Here is a 19,344-nt window from a genome sequence, read left to right on the forward strand (position 1 = left end):
CTAATAAATAGTGATATATATATATATATACACACATACATATATATATATATATAAAACAAGATAGTTATGGTGGGAAAAAAGTGATTGAAAATCTCTACCACCCAGGACCGTTCAAGGATTTTTGGCGGCCTAGGCAAAAAAAAAAATGTTGCCGCCACATTTGCTTAATCCACTTATCCAGACTGTCACAGATGCTGACTCACATAGACACACACTGATTCATGCAGACTGATACACACACACACACACTGACCCATCCAGACTGATTCACATGCACTGACCTATGCAGACTGACTTACGCACACACACTGATCCATGCAAACTGACGCACACACCCTGACCTATTAAGACTGTCACTCACACACACTGACCAAAGCAGACTGACACACACTGACCCATACAGACACACATGTGCACACACACTGACACATGCAGATGTGCACATACTGACCCCTACAGACACAAATAAAGACATACACACTGACCCATACATACTCACACACACACTGACCCACGCAGACACACAATGACCCGTACAGACAGACACACACATGCACACTGACCCATGAAGACACACACACTGACCCATACAGACACACGCATACACACACACACACACTGACCCATGCATACACACACACATGCAAACACTGACCCATGCAGACACACACTGACCCATACAGACACACACACACTAACCCATGCAGACACACACTGACCCGTACAGACAGACAGACAGACAGACACACACACACACTGACCAATGCATACAGACACATACAAACACTGACCCATGCAGACATACACTAACCCATACAGACACACCCACACACATGCTAGATGGCTATGTGACAAGCCACTTCATAAATTTCTTTCACTGACTTGGTTAGAAAGTATGTTGTCCAAAAAGGCAGTAGATAAATTGTTACGTACAAAGATATCACACATATAGAGAGACCCACCAGTTCTTCAAATATCTAATTTGGAGAACCTATTCCTGATATATACAGTCACCCTAAGAAGATGGCATACTGCAATCACTGAATATGGAACAATCAAACATTTTGCCAAAATTTTATCAACACCATTTATCAAGGTTACCTTTTTTAGGTTCCACCAAAAGATTATAAACTGAAATGTGGGGATCCTTGATAGCCATATGTATGAACAAACATTCTCTAAAGCACACATTGTGAGGTACCTTCTTACCTTCATGGCATATTACTTTGCAGTCCAAGTGTTCGGCAGTCTAAGGAGCATTTTCTGTTTTTCTCCCGCCCACTTGTCCCCACATGCATGGCAAGGGGTGGGAGCGAGCAAATGACGCGCCCTTGCGCTGCCGCCCTATTAGATGTCTGGGAGGTGGGGCTGGTTTTGCTGGCTGAGGTGGATGCCTGTATTGTACCGGGCGCTAGTCACCAGTCATGTAAGTGGCAGGTGCACGCTGTAAATAATTAGTCTAACAGAGGGCGGCTAAACTGCAGGAAAGCCACTGCCAGTAACACCAGCGCCCTCCCTTAACAAGCGCCCTAGGCGGCTGCCTAATTGGCCTATAGGGAATGCCGGCCCTGCAACCACCTTAACTCAGTGGATATTGGATAGTCATAGAATTTTGTCTCGGCTTTGGAGAGAGATATTGGGTACAAATTGCCAGAGGACCAGTAGAAACAAGATTTTCAAATGAACTGACATACTGGTGATGTACTGTTCCTCACACTTGTAACCTGTACGGAACCTTGCTTGTAGCTTGTACCTTGTTCCAGCTTGGATGACCCGTATCTATGTCATGGCATTTCTAATGTTTTCTGGCAGTGCCAAGAAGCCAATGATAATATGCCACATATTTGGTGGACAAATGCCATCCTAGTTCACTTTTGGCAATCTGTTCAGGATTTGATTGCACCATCCATAGGCCAAAACATTCTGCTGAGAGTGAAAACTTCTTAAGATTTATGTTCCTCAAGCCTATTCCCAGAATTACGCCTCATATACTACAACATAATTGCTGCTAACACCTTGTTAGCTAAAAAGTGGGCATCTACCACCATTCCCTCTTGACTAAAAAAGTCTCAATTCATTGTTTATACAAAAGGGTTTCACATGCCAATTCCTAATACATGGGGAAGGCAAAGGTTTTTGGGATATGTGGGAATATCTGAATGCAGCTGATAATTAACTGCGCAATGGAGCTTAAACTTTGCTTAAATAGCTCAAATTCTATGTATGCTGCCTGGTGCATGACATTGCCATGTGGTGAAATTCTGGCTGTTTTTTTCTTCTTTTTTTTTCTTTAAGTGCTTGGTTTTGGTTCCTTTCGTTTACATAAATGGTCAAACAATGTATACCAGCATTTACCTCTGTCGTACTCTATACATGGTGTTATTACTGTCAGAAACTATTACTAATAGTGTTGTACATGCCTATTTGACTTTTCATGTGTCTTAGGGCTAATCTACATTACAAATGGTTGCATATATTGACACCGTTGGTATTTGATGATATGCTATTGATAGTCTGTATCTATATTTCTAAATTGTGTAATTGTGATTTTACTACTTCTGAGACTGAACCTTGTAATTCTTGTATATTTTCCATGGAAAACAGCGTTTTACATACACCTGTATATAGCTGGTTTGTAAGATTTTTATCTGTGAGACCCAAACATCCCCATGTTCAATTTTAGTTATGTATATCCATTAAACCCACATCTGGAAATGAGTTGTACATTAATACATTTGAAGCCTATTTAACCTGTTGTAACCTATATTAATTCTCAGATAAAATACACTCATTGAAGGAAAATTATCACTTTATTTTATGTAATGGTAAATGCAGGCAGAAGTAAATGAAACACAACTTTGCAAAGAGTGTTGTGATAACTACTCTGTAATGTGTGCTTATTATTGCACAACATATCAGATATGTGTAGCCATTAATATATGTACTTCTGCTGTCCTATTGTTATTGGAGCACTGAATTTGCACTATATCATTTTCTTTGTATCTAGCGGCTTTGCTCTCTTAAACTGCAGCAATGACACTCTGGAAACAGAGGGTTGATAATAGATGACATCACTGTCAGTTCTCAAGAGAAGCTATGTTGCATGCTGGGTACACACAGACAGGGCCAAAGCAGATGCCTCTTGTTTAATTTGCCTTTTCACTCAGTTCAAGAATTGTTTTTGCACAAAAGGCACAAACAATGATCTTGCAGAGAGATACAGAGTGTCCACAAACACAGGAAGGGAGGGTTTTGTCAGGTTTTCACCAGGACTGAATAGGGGGACAGTGTGATGAGGAGCAATGTGTTTCTCAGGAGAAGAGATACATCCCCCATCTGTATTTACAGAAGGAACTGTGAGAACAAGATGATGAAAATATCCTAAACCTAATGGGTAACTAACGGCCACATGCAGGCAATTTTATTCAGTGACACGCATAAACTTTATGAAATATTTTTTCATTACCGTTTGCCCAATATTCTGTAGTATGAAGGGAGATTTGCCAAAGTGCAAAAACATTTGTGAATGTACTTTTCATATATTTTTGAAATGTACTTATTTGATTAAAAATAAAACACATATACCGAGTGCAGTAATATGTTTTTTGTTATCTCCTTCACTCCCAACATGTATACAAAACCCAGCTTTTAAATTCACATATAACTTCCCCAATTATTTAGTGATGTTTCACCCTATAGAGAAATGTATCTTCAGGGCCGGACTGGGAAGAAAATTCGGCCCGGGCATTTTTTAATTACAGAGGCCCACTAAAAAGGGGGCGGGACCAGATAGGGTGTGTTTTGTCATCACCAATCACAAGCACACCCCATCACAAAGTGAGCATGTTGGTTCAATGCTCTTCCAGGGTAGATCATGCACAGAGCTCTGCTGAAGAGCTCTAGCATGAGAAAAAGACCCTGTATTTCTTATGCACAGCGCAAGCGACTTTAATAACATGCTTGCACTGTGTTTGACATTTGTCTCTGGTGTCTCCATAGATCGGATACCAGGAGACAAAAATGCTAGGAAAGTGTATTGTGCAGTGTGTGTAAGGGGTGTAGTGTGTGTGCGTGATGGGTGCTGTGTTTGCATGAGGGTGCTATGTGGGTAAGGGTGCAGTGTGGATGGGTGCTGTGTTTGCGTGAGGGTGCTATGTGCGTGTGAGGAAGCTGTGTGTGATGGTGCAGTGAGTGTCAGGGGTGCAGTGTGTGTGGGTGCTGTCAGTGTCAGGGGTGCAGTGCGTAGTGTGTGAGTGAGTGTGCTGTGAGTGTCAGGTGTGCAGGGTGTGTGTGAGTGATAGCGCTATAGGTGTCGGGGGTGCAGTGTGTGTGTGTGTGTGTGTGTGATGGTGCTGTCAGTGTCAGGGGTGCAGTGTGTGTGTGTGTAAGGGTGCTGTCAGTGTCAGGGGTGCAGTGTGTGTGTGTGTGAGGGTGCTGTGAGTGTCAGGGGTACAGTGCGTGTGTAGTGTGTGAGTGAGTGAGGGTGCTGTCAGTATCAGGGGTGCAGTATGTGTGTGAGTGAGGGTGCTGTGAGTGTCAGGGTTGCAGTGTTAGTGTGTGAGTGAGGGTGCTGTCAGTGTCAGGGGTGCAGTGTGTGTGTGTGTGTGAGTTAGGGTGCTGTGAGTGTCAAGTGTGCAGGGTGTGTGTGAGCAAGTGAGGCTGATGTGACTGTGATTATTTCCCCCCCTCCCTGCTTACCTTTAGCCTGGGAGGGGGAATCCTGCTGCCACCATCCATCCCTGGTGGTCCTAGTGGTGAGTGAACTCTAGCCTGTGAGGCTAGAGCTCACTCTCGCGAGATCCGGAGCGTTGCCATGGCAACGCTCCGAATCTCGCGATGGAACCCGGCGGAGCTGTAAGTAGGAGCTCCGCTTGGTCCTCTACTGGCTCCCTCCCTCTCTCCCCGCCGGCGGCCGCAGTATACTGTATGTGGGCCGGTGAGGGAGATCCTTGATCTCCCCACCAGCCCGCCGTGGACTACTGCAGGGCCGGCGCTGCAGGGGCTGGCAGGGGAGATCCTGCGATCTCCCTGCCAGCCTCGGCCCATGGCCACTGCGGCCCACCGGGCATTTGCCCGGTGTGCCCGATGGCCAGTCCGGGCCTGTGTATCTTCAATAGTCAAGTCTGTCCCTCTGCACCGATGGTGGACCACTTTTCATATTTTTTTTTTGCAAGACATTAAAAGAGTGCTAAACATACTGTCTTATCAACTTTATCATCAGCAAAGCACAGGGGTAAACTCTGAAGACTGCTAACAGAAATCTGAAAAAACACTTACCCTGTTGTTTCACCACTATGTCAGATGTACATGTACAGTGATATGGAACAACTATAGTTCCCTCTTATATATTGCTTCCCTTCCGGACACAAAGGCTTCATTTACAACATTGTCACTACTTTTTAGTAACTAGCTGCTAATCATTACCATGTTTGTCACTACAGGTAATGGATAGAGACTGCTTCCAGACTGCCAAATCTCACAGGTAGTGACAGCAGGTTAAATAATGAAAATTTGTCAATAGATAGCAGTTAATTGCTCCTATTCTATGATTTCCAAACCCTTACATACTGTTGAAAGCTGCCGCTAACTATCGAAACTTAATTCCAGTCTCCGGCCTGGTGAAAATAAGTCAACAGCTAATTCACTGTACATCCTGTAGGAAAAAATATTATTTGTGTGACATAACGTTCTAAAGTACATATAAGACAAATATATAAAGGCCAGACACATTATGTTAAAAATAAAATGATTGTTCCTATTAGAAAAGTGTTTCATTTAAAAGAACAATTCACATAGCAAAAATGAACCTTTATAGTTATATAGATATGTATCTGGAATGGTTAAATTCAAAAAGAAATAGCAAGCACAACTTGAAGCGTGGAATGTACAAATAGGACTTGTCATCGTTATTATAGTATCAAATCTGTAAAAGCAGAACTTTTGATGCATGTCATCTAGATTCTGGGCTTAATTATAGATATATAACAAAAAGACCTCCCCACTTAAATACGCATAAACACATATATGCTCTAAGCCAGGGGTACCCAAAAGGTAGATCCCCATGATGCTTTGCATGCCTTTATAATGCTTTAGAATGACAAAGCATCATGGAAGTTGTAGTTTAAATACATCTGGGGATCTACCTTTTGGACACCCCTGCTCTAAGCTGAAGGGAATCTTAATTGCTTTGCTCTCTTCCCAACTAACAATTAGCCAGTGAAGTTAAAATCACAAAATTAAGGAAATGTAGTTTTGTAAATAATTAAAATATAAAGTACCAAGGCACATGTTCTAAACAATCAATGCATAAATATTACAATTATTATGTAGTGCTAAAAGCAGCTAGACAGTATAAATCACCCCTAGACTGGTTCTTAAAGGGGAAGTGTTAGCAAAATGTCTAAACAATAATATATTCCAAATCACACATCTTAACATTCTTCATACAATATGTAACCGAAATGCATTCATCAAAATAGTTAAGTCAGTGTGTACAAAATAGTTGCATAAAGATACAGTATCATATCCCATACATCCTATAATAAAATCATAGAAACAAGTTAAAGGTACATAAATATTAACAATGCATCTTAATTCTTTACATAAGCGAGTCAAAGATAAATGTATGAAAATAAATCATTACATTATATCTGAGATTAAGCCGAAAATAAACTGTAACATTATAACTCAATCCATAATCACATTCTTTACATACAGTAATAACATATTTTAAATCACATTAGCAACACTGTATTAAACAAGAGATGGAAATGGACAACAAGCAAGCAATTGCTAGAGTTTTTTTTCTGTATAATAGGCCGGGTGCCAAAATGTATCTGGATTAGCACAAAATCACAGTTTCTAATACTTTGTATACACTGTCACTATCTCTTGCTAAAGCCAATCCGATGGTGAAGTATGCATGTTTGTGGTGAGCCTTTTCTTACCACTACAGCCACTACAAAGTATGGCTGTCATTAACCCCTTAAAGGGAAAATATAGTGCCAGGAAAAGAAATTAGTTTTTCCGGCACAATAGCTTCCCCCTCTGTCAAGGTCCTCCCCACCTCCAGTGGTGCAGAAAGAGTTAATAACCCCTTCTGTCACTTACCTGGGTCCAGCTCCAATGTCCCTTTAGAGCTGGCTCAGCTCCACTCAGGCTCCACCCCCACCGACATCAGCCGGCAGGGTAGACATGCTTGGCAATGGCCGCGCTCACATTATGATTTTCCCATAGGAAAGCATTATTCAATGCCTTCCTATGGGGATTCTGGGGGAGCTGGAAGTCCTCATGCATTGACTGGGGACGTCCAGCATTGTTTAGGCAAACAAAAGTCACCTATCCACCCGGAAGTTCCTCTAGTGGCTGTCTGGTAGACAGCCACTAGAGGAAGAGTTAACCCTAGCAGGTAATTATTGCAGTTTATAAAAAGGGTGATGGGAGTTTGCACCCAGACCACTTCAATGAGCTGAAGTGGTCTGGGTGCCTACAGTGTCCTTTTAAGGATGGAGGCAATTGTACAAGTTCTCATAAAAGCAAAACATAAACAAAACCTGGAATTTGCATTATATGTCTGTTGAACCGTATTACACCTCTGGGATTTAGTAGAGGGGTGAAGGACTGTGATTTAGTATAAGGGGAGGACTGGGATTTAGTATATGGGGGTACTGGGATTTAGTATATGGGGTACTGGGATTTAGTAGAGGGGGGTGTGGTATAAAAATAAACCTAAGTTTCAATGAAAATGTAGGTAGTTTTTTTTTTGCGGCCCACATAAACTTAAGCTTTGTTTATGTGGCCCGTGCTAGACTTTGAGTTTGACATGCTTGTGTTAAGTGGACGGCCTCAAAGCATTGAGGTGGGAGGAGTGTGCTCATTATCCTAACCTATACCCCCTCTCTCTACCCTTACAATCTGAGGGAACAACACCTGTCTGTATACTAATGGTGATTTGTGGTAATCCACTAAGAGCAAATTGGGATAAGCTTTAAGAGTAGCCTTTACTCTTTAAGTCTGCTTACAAGCTACCTTTGGTCTTTCTACCTAGGTTCACCACATGAGAATTAAAAAGCAAGGACTTTTTGAAGTTTGAGCCTTAGTTTATTCAAACTGTAATAAGAGTGATCCATCTCTAATTTTGTAGTGTATGATTGTCTATCTGTACCCATATTTACTATTTCATGTATTATTATAGGGATCTTTTCTATATTTCCACACTCTACTAGGATGTGGAGCTGAGGATTTGGATTAGGATCTTGTTATACTGTTACATTTCTATAGATCCAGTATAAGTTCATATATGCTCCTTCAGATGGATATTGAGACACTGTGTATCTATTATAAATACTAAGACTGGTATATCTAAGACCAGAACTGTCCCCCGTTTTTAGCATCTTTTTGTGTTTATTATCATTGTGTGTGTACTTTTTTTTCTAATAAAATTTAATCCAAATTATCTTCTATCTAAGAATGATTTTCTAATTGGTGAAGTCTAGTGAAGTCTGGTTCCCCCCACTTCTATGTGGGTGGTCCGACCTTCATTATTTTCCATTATATTTATTAAATAAACATTTATTTGGCACTGTAACATTAATTTTCCCACTTTATTTCAGCAGCAGGGAAACTGCCTAAACACACAGGCAGCTATTCTGTCCATGTGACTGTGATTAAATTATAAAATGATGGATCACTCTTACATGTAAAATGCCTATTTAACACTAGGGGGGCCCTGTGATGGGGATCCTAGAAGGAAAGTGCTTGTCATAAAATCTCTGGACAACTTTTTATTTAAATGTTGAAGGATTAGAGGACTGGGTAAATAAAAAATATCTTATAAAAGCTCCCTTTGGCTGCATTTTTGGTACAGCACATAGGAATTGTAGATTACAATCCGAGTTAGGTATATAACAGTTTCTTAATACCAGGCAGGACTTGAGTCCTGCAGGAATGCATGGGCGATGCTCTGATAGAGGAGACAGCAAGAGACAGCCGGGAAGCAAAGAGACAGTCAGTGCAAGAGGGAGGAGACAGACTGGCAGCCAGGACATCACAACCAACTGGATCTAATAACCAGAGAGACTGCAGCTGGGAGAGACTGCTAGACTGCCAGCATTGCAGGAGAAAAGAGACAGTCAGGGAAATATCCAGTGATCTCTTGACAGGAGACACCTGTGGAGAAACAGACTGCCTGTGAGAGACAGCATGTGAGGAACCTGCCAGGCAGAGACAGCTGGTTGAGACCTGGGTTACATGTAACTGTCTAATAATCACTGACTGTCAGCATGGCAGTCTCTGGGTTACATGTATCTGTCTAATTATCATTGACTGTCATCATGGCAGTCTCTGGGTTACATGTAACTGTCTAATAATCACTGACTGTCATCAGTGCAGTCTCTGTGTTACATGTAACTGTCTAATAGTCACTGACTGTCATCATGGTAGTCTCTGTGTTACATGTAACTGTCTAATAATCACTGGCTGTCATCATGGCAGTCTCTGGGTTACAAGACCTCCCAGACGCAAAAAGAGCTGTGTGGCTGCCAGGGCCGGCCTTTGGGAAGTGTGAGCTGTGCGGCTGCACAGGGCGCCATGGCAACAGAGGTGCCGGGCTGCCGACACAGCTCACAGTTGGTCAATCACAGACCGGGCCGAGTTATGTGCCTGCAGTGCAGAGCAAGTCAAGTGCATAGTGCTGCTGTGCAGTTGACTTGCGAGTGGTGAGGGGAGAGCCGCGGCCGGGAGTCCACTTGGGTGATGTGGAGGAACGTGGGGGCGCTACGTCGACGTCCTCCGCCTTTTCAGGGAGCCGCAGAAGGATCAGCTCAGTGTATGAGGACGGCGTGGGAAGCTGACAGCTGGATCCAGGGAGCCTGTGAAGGCTTGTTCTTTTTTTTTTTTTTTTTACTAAATAGATTGTGTTTTATTGAAGAGGGGCAGGGGATTGCTGAAGGGGGCAGGGGACTGGTGAAAGGGACTGGCAAGGGGGGCAGGGGACTGGTTAAGGGGGACTGAGGACTGGTGAAGGAGGTTATTTAAAAAGTGAGAATTGTCAGGAATTCATAGTGGATTTCAAAGTGGATGACAGAATAGTCAAACTGGAAGCATTGTATTCCTGACAATTGTTTTAGTGAATAACCTTGTCAGAGATGAATTAACACATAACATCATCACAGACACACATCATCATGGACACAGACACACCAAAACACAGTCACAGACATACATGCATTAACACAGTTACAAACATTCATAAAAATACACATAAATTAAAGACACACACAGTCCCATACATAGACACACAACACACTCAGTCACATACTTAGACATAAAATAACAAACACAGTCACATAAATACGTAGGTAAACAATAGCAGGTACAGAGTCACACACAGACTAGTTATGTATAGCAGGTTGCTTGGTAGGTTAACTGAATTGGTGTTCAGGTGTGCTTATGTGACAGGGTAGCAAAGTAGTTACTCTCAGCAGAGTATTGCTGGTGTAACACTTAGCAGCTCCTTTGCCATCTACTGGGGGAGTTCCTAGGGTTGTGATGTTTCCAAGGCTGCATTCTAAAGCAGCCACTCACTCTGAGTCCTACTGTGTTTCAAGCTGTGACACTGTTGCCTGCCGTGCCTCCCTCATTCTAGTGCTTGGTCACACATGCCCCCTCAAATGCCCTGGTGGTCCAGTGTCATAGTATTTCCGTTCCCTGGCAGTCCGGTGGTGAATAGCAGGAAGCGCACGTCCTGTTATTTCAGATCATAATACCCACTCCTTCACGGCTCTGGCTTTCAATGTTGTCAGAGTGCAGGCTGAGAATCTCTGAGCCTGTGCTCTGACTCACTAACTGAGCACCGGAACCACAAGGGAGAGGATATGATATGATATGACTGCTCCTACTGCTGGTATGCACCAGTGGACCACCAGGGAATTATTTAAATGTAATATGCTGGTGTCCCCAACTTGCGAAATTGTGTTAGGCGCCAGGAGCCTCTGTTGTCATGATGCCCTGCGTGACCGCACAGCTTGCACACCCCAAAGCTAGCTGCTGACACACACACTGGCACTTACTCTCAATGACACACACCCATAAACCCTGACACATAAAAACCCTGACAGACACACATACTCACTGACAGACACACACTCACTGACAGACAACCACCTACTTGACAGACACAAACACTCACACACTTACTAACAGACACACACACACACTCACTGACACACACACACTCACTGACAGATACATTTACGGACAAGTTCACTGACAGACACATTTACTGATAAACACACACACACTGACAGACACACTCGCTGACACACAAAAACACTGACACACATACACTCACACACACACACACTTACTGACATACACACACACTGACAGACACACACATTCACTGACAAATACATTTAGTGACAAACACACACTTACTGACAGACAGACACACACTTACTGACAGACAGACACACACACTCACTGACACACACACACTCACTCACTCACACTCACTGATAAACACATACACACTTACACAGTCTTGCACACACACTCACAAATTCATTGTATTGCTTGTTGCTCCTACCTTTAGGAGTCTTCTGGGTCCTCTCTCAGAAGCATAGCACGTCCTAATGGCGACCACGGTGTAAAAGGCAACCAAGTTTTTAGAGCAATATTTAGGTCATGACAGGTGCCCTCTTTCATATTATAAATTGGACAGCACTACGGAATTTGCTGGCGATATATAAATAATAAAATAATAATAATATTTTACTAAAGATTAATAAAGCACCAGAGTTAAGGTGAGGACTAATATTAAAAGGGCATTGTTTATAACAGAGTTATTCCATGTAAAGACAACACAGCTAGCTAAGTGATTTTTAAAACATAACTACTACCACAAAGTAATTACATGTTTAAAAAGAATATGCTCTAACATTTTAGTTTGATTGTCTAAATTATTCAAGTTATATGAGCAAATGACTTGTAATGGTTTTATGCTTTAAGTTCTCATTTTAAATACATACTTTCTTAACAGGAACAAGTCGTGATAATTTTGTAAAAATTGTAGAAAACACCTTTAAAGAAAACTAAACAAAAAAACAACGAAAAAAACACCTACACTAATATTTGAATAAATGGCCTTACAATAAGCTTACAGTAATAATAATAAGACAGGTTTTATCATACCTCCTCCTACTCTCACTGTTTTTTTTTTTAGTGAGCTGGACCACATATTTTTTTTAAAGTGTGATCATGCAATCAAATCTGACAGATTAAAATAAGCACTGACCTATAGTGGCTAGCTGTTCAAAGACTCTGGGCAAAACAGGTATTGAACTCACACAAACCACCTTTTTGACTCAGGCTAATTAGACTTGAAGATTTGCTTTGGCCAAACAGTAATTTAGTTGAATTTGGGCTGATCAGGTGATCTGCTGAAATTTAGATTTCCAAGCTGACAGAATCTCGAGGATAGTCAGATCAGCAGCAGGAGCATCAGCATCAGCATGTCTGATTTAACACGTAGAAAGTAATAGTTTTTTCGCCCCATCCTTGTAATGTTCCAACAACTTGAACTGCTGCTACACTGGCATTGCAGCTCCTTCTATCACATCTAGTTCAAACATTAAACCTTCTTGGTGCCCCTATGAAGAGAAACTAAGTAGTCAATAGAGGCAGATTGGACAGGCACAGTCATGACCTCATGAAGAAAAAAAAGAAGATAAAGTTCCATTTGCCTAACTGCTATTGTCAGTACCACATACAACCTGTGCTGCATACTTTAATTCACTGATTTAGAATTGTTTTACCGATTAAAGGACCACTATAGTGCCAGGAAAACAAACTTGTTTTCCTGGCACTATAGTATTAATAGGTCCCCACCACCGCCGGGCTGAAGGGGGATGAAGGGGTTAATCCTTTACCTTTCTCCAGCGCCAGGCTACCTTGGCGCTGGGGACTCTCCTCCTCCTTCGGACGTCATCAGCTGAATGTGCATGCGTGGCAAGAGCCGCGCACGCATTCAGTCAGTCCATAGGAAAGCATTCTCAATGCTTTCCTATGGACGCTGGTGTCTTCTCACTGTGAAGCGTGGAAGCGCCTCTAGCGGCTGTCAATGAGACAGCCACTAGAGGCTGGATTAACCCTGGAATGTAAACATAGCAGTTTCTCTGAAACTGCTATGTTTACAGCAGGCAGGGTTAACCCTAGATGGACCTGGCACCCAGACCACTTCATTAAGCTGAAGTGGTCTGGGTGCCTACAGTGGTCCTTTAAAATTGAATTAAGCCTGCTACTGTTGATACTTATTGTTTCTCCTTTTCTTCAAAGGATTTCATTGCAGTGGTTTTGCCCTGCCTGGGTGGGTCTTGCGGTGTGGCGATGTCTGCTATATCAGCAGTTGGGAAAGCTGATAGGCTACTGTTTTTTTCCACACTGAAGGGTGGTTACTTCCTTTTTTTTATGATAATGGGGGTGGGCATTAGAAATTGATGACCCACTCACCTCTTTCACTCTGAGAAGAACAAAACATTCCCACTCATCCAGCCTATAGAATGATTGACCATCGTTTAGTGAGGGGAAAAAAGTACCCTATCATCAGCTTTTCTGAATTGCATCTGTGGAAGTAGCAGGAGCCTCAAGACTCAGCCAGGCAAGGCTACACCACTTAAAGGCATTATTTGGAAAATGGCATTTGTGAAAAAATTTAAACGAAAGAGCAAGTGGGCATTTGATGATCCACTCACCCGTTCCAAACTTTAATTTTTTTACATTTAAAAAAAACCCCAAAACAAACAAACCCTAAAGGACGGTCATTGACTCTACAATATGCCTGTGTTTTATTCTTATTTCCTTAAACATTTGGCTAATAATGTTAACCATTGTTAGTCTTGGAACTTCTGTGGAACAAGGAACCTGTAAACTCGTGTATCCTGTTAGAGGGATCCCAATGGCTGAGTATGCTATGAATTGATGTGCGTACACAATTTAGAGACAACTTTATAGCTCTTTTAAGTTTGAGTGGTTTATTTGTGAAATACTAACACTTACCATACATATTGCACTATGGGGTGATTATTTATACATCGTAGTAGAACTGCCTAATTTTGATGCCAGATTTTTGTGGGTAACTATATTATCCATTTGTGTGTGCGTTTCACCTTTTACTTTGTATTTATTCATATCTGCATTCCATAAAATGCATCTTTCTATTCATTATTAATTCACACTTCACACAAATATATATATCTCCTATTGCTGCCCTGAATTTACCAAGAAATACATAAATGCATTCATGCACTAGTATTACTAACAACAATACTGCATTCTTACACTAATACTACTTACTGATATATTTTTACATATACATACTTCAGATCAATACAAGCCTGCCTTTATAACCTCTGATATTTTAACCAACACACACCTGCAGCACATTTAAAATTTAAGCCCAAAGTAGACAAACTGAAAGTATAGTTAACTTGGAGAATTTTTTTTAAGTTTGTTTATTTTTATCTTTTAGATTCACTTTGAATTCACAGCAATTCTCACTTTAGTAAAATCATCCTATCGAGCATGCTTTTTGCAATTGTGACACACAATTAGACACACATTCACAAACTTGTATTACACATAAACACATTGCTGCAAACTTAAATATATCCTTAAACTCAATGCTGGCTTTACAAAGCAATACACACATAAATTCACAGTGCATGACAGTCTCCAGGTGCTTTTCAATAGCTCAGAGGTGCTCTGCAGTTCCCCAGTTCTTCTCGATGAATGAGTGCTCAGACTGCGAGGGAACTCATAAAGTGATCTGTGTAGCCTAGCCCTAGCAGGGACTTCCCTCCGCTGGATCACCCAAGAGTAAAATCAGGAACAAGAAATCACCAAGTAAATATCCCACCTTCTCCCCAGCAACTGGACGACATACAGTTCTCGGTTTTGTTCCTGCCACACACGGCTTTTATATATTGCCCCTAGCATGGGGTTTTTCAGTCACAATTACAGGGCCTTTCTTCCTCTGTGCCTGAGAGATAATTGTGTGAGAAAAAGCTATAACTTAATTATCTCTCAGGTACAGAAAAATGTACAATATTTGAAAACATCCCAAAAATCCATTTTAATAACTTAAGAACCCCACAAAAGTCATATCATTGAATAGCTTGGATCTGAGCGCACACTTTGCCAAAATATCACTCAGATCCCTTCGGTGGTTCGGGGATGCCATTCAAATGAAATTTTGACCGGTCGGCCACGAGGTGATGCCCAAAAACAGTTGTGGCGGAACCAACCTCGCCACTGAGAACTGGAGAAGCCTGGTTGCTAGCCTCCTGCCCAGTGATTATGGTCCCTGGGAGATATTGCCCTTTAAGGGACTGAATTGGGGCTTATGGACTGCTACCATAATGTACTGACCCTTTAAAAACTACATGTGGGCATGTTTTAGTTTATATTGTTGCTGCTGGCTCTTTTAGAATCATCCGTGGACATATTGGGACGTTTGGGAATAATGTCCCTTTAAGACTTTGTAACATATCACAGTAATACTGTCTTAAATATTATGTAGGTATTTATGTGTTCAGTTAAACTGGGGATATGTAGAAATGTGTGTTTTATGTGTTAAATGTATCAGTATGTAATTTTATGTCTTTTACTGTCTTTTTGTCTGCCATGTGGGTAATGGAGTTTTGCCCTGTCCTTGGAGATAATTAGATTCCTTCCCCAATTATCTCCAGGCCAGAGGGGAGGGATTGTGAGGCATTGTGGGAGGTAACTGGTCTGAGCTGGAAAGCTAGGGGTTTTAAAAGATACTTTACTAACTTTTGAACCCCTGGTCTGATTCATGCCAATTTTTAATATGTTGTTCCCCTGAATGGATTGATTGTGGATATGTAATTTTGTGTGAATGTGATGTATGGTTTTGAAGTTATAAATATTGTGTAAAAAGTATATTTTAAACTGTATGAATAATGGGATTATGTGTCACACTAAGGGGAGGGGATGTGTGGGAGGTAACATCTATGTCATTGGTTATTTTATGCCCCCCCCTGGGTGTGGCCTGTAAGTGTACAAGTGTAATAAAAGCCAGGCTGGATGTGCCAGTCCAGAGTTCCTGTTTTACCCTCAAAGTGAAGTGTCGTCTCATTATTGGGGGAGGATTTATTGTATGCTGTTCCAGTTTGACTGCTAGGATTGAAAACCTATTCGTATGGTTCCTATTCAACTGTCTACAGCATTCAGAGGCTTGAGAGGATTTATATGCTTCTCAGATTCGGTGATTGTGGTGTCTGCCAGAGTGCTTGGAGTCCTCAGGAAACGCTAGGAGCATCCTTTAACGGAGGTACTCAGTTGGGGTGCCAGGCGATCTGTTACAACAGTTTCAGAGAAAACATGTCAATGACCGGTCATCTTTCCGGCGTTATCCCATGAACACTAATTAATCTATTCCCTGGCTGTTAGGGTACGAATGCAACCCCTGTTCGGTAGATTGTGCCTCCCTTACACCATTTTCCTAACTGTTTGGGAAGTTGGATGGGTAGCGGTACCAGTTTCCCGGGTTTTCCACACCGTCGTTCTGGAGACAAAATGGCCGCCAATTATTTCAACACGTGTGTTCGGTTACACGAACGGCGGCCACTTGAACTAATAACCAATTTGTGGTTAACAAATCAGGGGGTGGTCGGTAATTATGAAGGTGTGAACAAGGGGCCACACAGCGAGGGGGTTCGGTAAACGAAACGGACCATATGGACTGCCAAACAAAAGGGAATAAAAGTATATTTGAGTTCTCCATTCCGCTACAATCTACACCAGATATTGGTGCACACCACAATGCTCCCTCAACAGACCACCAGAGATAACACCCTCCTCCTGCCACAAGGTAAGCAGGAGGGAGACCAATGAAATTACACCTTCACCAAACTTCTTTACAGCACAGCCTCCCCCCCACACACAATACTCAGATGTCCCTCCTTCATACACAATATTCAGCCACAGAACACTCAACCAGCACACAAAGGCACACTCAATCTCTCCCAAACACGTGCAGCACTCGGTCATCACACACAGCAGTAACAGAAAAGAGTCAGGGGGCTCTGATCTGGCAATCTGCCTATGGTCTCCGGCAATCTTAATCCACTTCTTGTGGTGGAATAATGAGTCTAATGCACAAAATGTGTTATATTTCTGTGACATCTTCCATTATTGAAGACACAAGTCTCAGACATTATCTGCATTTTAAATAAATTCATATGAATATAAGTTTATACACGTTTCCATTACAGCAACTGATGTAGCCTTGTCACCTTGATCCATTATTTATAATGCATCATGAGAGCTTTAATTGTTAAAGTCAGTTTTGACTTTCATTCATAAGTGGAATGATAAATATCAGACATGCTTTCATTTTTTGAATGAATCACAATTTGTCTGTACTTTGTTGATCTGCTGATTTGTCACAAGGAATTCAAGGTGAATTTTACATTTAAGGCCAAAATAGACAAATTGCAAAAATTATCTAAGTCAGCTATGCTTCCAAGTTTGCTACTTTATCCTTAAATTTGGAATTCACTTTGAATTCTCATTTTAGTGAATAAACCTGTGTGTTTCTTTTTTTGTTTTCTTCTGTGTTGAGCAGTGAGTCAGTCTTTATTGTTACACAATGTCCTACTGAACTGTACACATCAGTTATTTTATTTAAAATATTTAAAACTGTTTAATCTGATTAGTAGCTAGTTAAAAGTAATATTAGAGGGAACATAGAACTCATTCCCTGTCCTCTAGGCTAGACTAGCTGTGAGTCTATTGTTTACTTTTATAGTTTTACCCTTTTACACTTTGTGTCACTTTTACCCTTTGTGTCACTATACCTCACTCCCTCTAGAATGTAAGCTCATTGAGCAGCGCCCTCCACCTCTCTGTTCCTGTACGTCCAATTGTCTGGTTACAATTACATGTCTGTTAGTCCACCCATTGTACAGCACTACAGAATGTGATGGCGCTACATGAATAATAAAATAATAATAATAATAGTTGGTCATTTTACAGTGAACTATATATGAGACAATTGTTATTTGATGTTTTCATTTAATTTGATAATATAAGACTTATTTACACTGGAGAGCTAGGTGGTCGGTAGATTCCAACAACAATAATAGTTTAAGTGAAAGGGATTTCAATTGTGCCACAAAGGAAATCAAAGGCAGAAGGGGAGTTATAGTTTTTTAAAGGAGTACATTTTATGGACTTGTCAACATCAATGACAATGCCTCCTCCTCTCTTTGCTCTGTCATTTCTAAAACATGAATAACCCTGTATTGCAATGGCAGAGTCTGGTATTTTAGTGGTTAACCATGATTCTGAGAGCACAATGATTTTTGGTTTGTAATGGGAGCACCAGGCTTGCAGTGCATCCAGTTTAGGGAGTAAGCTACGGATGTTGCAGTGCACAAAAGAGAGGCCTTTTTGAGTTGGGAGATTAGGACTAGAATTAGCTGGGGGACCAGGGTTTGCGTCCACACCATTTGCAAGGGCAAGTAACAAAAGGAATAGGAATTTGGACATCATTTTTGTTTGGCCATATAGTGAATGGGATACTTTATAAGTTTGTGAGGTGGGCGTAAAGGGCTATTTTGTCTAACTCTCCACCAGCACTCAGCAGATAAGTTACAGCAACAGAGCAGGCAGGGTGTATGATAATTTGTTTTCCAGTTTGAGGTGTGTGCTTATGGCGGTAGTGATGTGAACAAAATTGGAGTGAGAAAAGGGTTATTAAGAATAACTGTATGGTCATATTTGGATTCATGTTAGTGATATGAGGTGGGTAGATGAAAATGAAACACAAATAGTGAAAAACAAAAATTAAAAATGAAATTAAAGTATATAATATTTCTGTGTGATATATAGCTATTTGTAGGGAGAGAGGGTATGTATTCTATAAGGTTAAGAGATTGGAAGGATGTGTTGATCAGTGTTTGCACCTGTCATTTCAGGAGAATGAAAGTTGTGTGGGAGACTATCTATAAACGAGGAAATGAGCATGGGGTGGGTGGGTGGGTGAGAGGTAGGGTGGGAGGGGAAACAGTCTTCCAGAAGGCTACCTGTTGCAAAGGGCAGTGGGACAGCTGATTGAGCTCTGTGTGCTTTGCGGGGCTAGGTAAGTTTTAAAATCAGGCTGTGGGAGAGAGATATATATGTAAAGATCACATATGTGTATTCTGCTACTGTTCTCAATTAGGGATATTCCACGTCTACATTCGCCCCTAATCCTACATCTAATCCAACCCCTAATACAATTTATAATCCAGCACATTATCCTACCTTAGAAAGATT

The 19,344-nt window shown here is 41.4% G+C and overlaps 1 protein-coding gene across 1 annotated transcript in view; it reads left to right on the forward strand.

Moving 5' to 3' along the window:
* NR5A1 (nuclear receptor subfamily 5 group A member 1) overlaps positions 1-19,344 on the forward strand; it is a 223,024-nt gene that overhangs the window by 160,628 nt on the left and 43,052 nt on the right. The window lies entirely within an intron of this gene.

Source organism: Pelobates fuscus, chromosome 9 (genome assembly GCF_036172605.1).
Source record: "Pelobates fuscus isolate aPelFus1 chromosome 9, aPelFus1.pri, whole genome shotgun sequence".
NCBI classification, from domain to species: domain Eukaryota; kingdom Metazoa; phylum Chordata; class Amphibia; order Anura; family Pelobatidae; genus Pelobates; species Pelobates fuscus.